The sequence below is a fragment of the Fukomys damarensis genome, unplaced genomic scaffold, assembly GCF_012274545.1.
Source record: "Fukomys damarensis isolate Sample0158 unplaced genomic scaffold, DMR_v1.0_HiC HiC_scaffold_2, whole genome shotgun sequence".
In the NCBI taxonomy this organism is placed as follows: Eukaryota; Metazoa; Chordata; class Mammalia; order Rodentia; family Bathyergidae; genus Fukomys; species Fukomys damarensis.
In genome coordinates this window covers 32,631,353-32,634,034 of record NW_022900914.1, presented here as the reverse complement: position 1 = coordinate 32,634,034, position 2,682 = coordinate 32,631,353, and the positions used below count along the sequence as shown (strand labels likewise).

General features: G+C 39.3%; 1 protein-coding gene across 1 annotated transcript in view; it reads right to left on the bottom strand.

Moving 5' to 3' along the window:
• The window catches only part of Eml6 (EMAP like 6), a 251,167-nt gene that overhangs the window by 200,669 nt on the left and 47,816 nt on the right, over positions 1-2,682 (bottom strand). The window lies entirely within an intron of this gene.

Below are 2,682 nucleotides of genomic sequence, written 5' to 3'. Positions count from 1 at the left end.
AAAAAAAAAAAAAAAAAAAAAAACTGCCTTGAAATAAAGTTTTAAAATCCAAGTTCAGAATCAAACAAATATAAGAAACAGGAATGAAGTCACCAGAAAATTCGATAAATGGCCTCCTGCAGAAAAGCTAAACCAATTATAGGAAACTATCATCTCACTGTTACAAATAAATAGCTGGCAGTAAAAAGGCACTGGGTTACACACGAAAACCTTAAAATTTGTGCCAAATTTCCCCATGTGGGTGCTGAGCTCAAAGACAAGCAAGTTAGAGTGGTGACACCTTAGGCCCCAGCGCAAGGAGGGGCCAGCCAGCAAAGCAGCATCCAAAAGTGAAGCTGCCTTTACGTGAGCAATTGAGATAGAAGAAAAAGCAACTCTGATGAAATACAGAGTAAAACTACAACATAGTAGACTTGAATAAAATCAAAGGTTTTTAAAAATAATAATAAAGTACATAAAACTTCAGCAAGCTTGATGGAGACCAATGAAAGAAAATACAAATAAGCAAGATTAGGAAATACAGGTATAAGATTTTAGAAGCTTACTCCATAGATTTGAAAATCTACATAAAATGGAAGCATTTCCAGAAAATAAAATCACAGATACTGACTCAAGAACACCAAGTTAATTCAACAGAGGAATATCCACAAAAATTATAAAGACAATCAGACTTCTACCCAACATAAAGGCACCAAGCCCAGAACTCAGAACTTGTATAAGCAAGACTAGGGAGTCCTACATTATTTAAACTGTTCTAGAACACAGAAATAGCTTCCCAATTTCTCCTATGGGCTGACATAACCATAAGAATGACTATGGTTAGCACGACGGGATAAAGACAGCTGAAAACTACAAATAGCCATTATTACTTGTAAATACTAAATAAAATACACCATAGAAAATTGGATTTTTAATAGTACACTAAAAGAAATTTCCATGTGACATATTTGTTTACAGAAAAAATGACCAAGAAGATTGTCTAGGAATGGTAGGTTGTTCAGTGTTAGAAACTCTGTTACCAACATTTACTATTATAATATATTTAAAGAGAAAGTTCTGTACTTTGAGCCTTCTGTTGGAAGGACCTTAGTTGTAGAGTGTTTATTCTACAATAGCCCAATTCAAGGCTGTCTTAGTTATCATCATATCCTAGAAATCAGTGCAGTCACTCCTTGATTTACAAAAATTTGCCAAGAGCCTACTCGGTGCCAGGCACTCTTTTGAGGATACTCCATGTTGTGGTTTAGATTCAGACCATCCCCCACAAAGTTTTATGTGTCCAAAAGTGGTCCTTTTGGAAAGCTGTTATATCATGAGGGTACTACAGCCATCAGTGGTTCAATCCATTGGTAGATAAAGGTGCTTTCAGGAGGTGGGGCACAGTGGAGGAGGTGGGTCACTAGGGGGAAAACCTGGAAGGGTGTGTTCTTGTCCACAGCTGCTGCTGCCACCACCACCACTCCTCTTTCTCCTCATCCTTCATCTCTCTGTCTCCCCTGCCCTTTTCCTGGCTGCTATGGGTTGAACAGTTTTCTCCCACCATGCCCCTCCACCATGCTGTTTTTGTCTTGGAGCCAGCCAGCTCACATGGACTAAACTCTCTGAAATAGCTAAAATAAACTTCTCTCCCTTTAACTTGCAGGTGTCAGGTGTTTGTCCCAGAGACTGGAAAGGGCCTAACATACATCAGTAAGCAAAAACAAAGTCCCTGCTGTCTCAGATCCTGTAGTCTTGTTGAAGTAAGGGATAATGAGCAATAAACAATGAAATACTCAGTTTCAAGTGGTAATAAGAACTATAAATGAAAATAAAGTACAATGACAGACATATGGGGTGACATGATGGTACTTCAGATAGAAAGACCAGAGAAGCCTCTGTCAAGATGACAGGGCCATCTGTGAGAAGTGAGAGAGCAAGCCAAGGTCACATCTAGGGAAGAGTATTTCAGGCCCTACTAAGAACAAGAGTGAAAATCCTGCTTTAGTCATTTACATGGTTGCAGCAAAGAGGCCAGAGTTACAGAAGCAAAATGACTAGGACAGAAATGAGGTCAGAGGGATGGCGAGGTGCCTGGAAAACTCTGGATTTCACTGAGGAACACAGTGAAAATACACTGGGGAGTAAATACACTGAGGAGCGCTGGAGGGTTGAGAGTAAAGGGAGTGATGAGATGGGTTGAAACATTTCAAAGGCTCATTCCGGCTACTGAAATGAACAGACTTGGGCAAAAGGGAACCAAGACGCAGGCCAGGAAACTGCTCACGGGCTCAGGTGAGAAACTCTGGTTTGCATGGGTGGGACAGGCCTGCCAGTGATGCCATGGAGTGTGTGTCCACTAAGCATCTGTGTAATGAATGAGCTTTTTCATTTCTTGATCTTATTTTGAGGAAATTTCCATGTGACATATTTGTTAACAGAAGAAATGAAAAAATTTTACATATAGAAAATGCTTTTTATATTTCTGCTTTGGAGAAAACCAAAGACAAAAGCAATATCAACACTATCTTTTCTACTATAAAACATCAGAAGAGGGATTGACTATACATTGATTCACACAGAGTAAAAAATGAAAGATTCTGAAATACAGCATTCCTGAAACTTGATCATTAGACCAGGGCTGACCAACTCTTAAGTCTCATAAGATCTCTAAGAGAAAAATATCCTGCCCCCACCTCAAAAAAA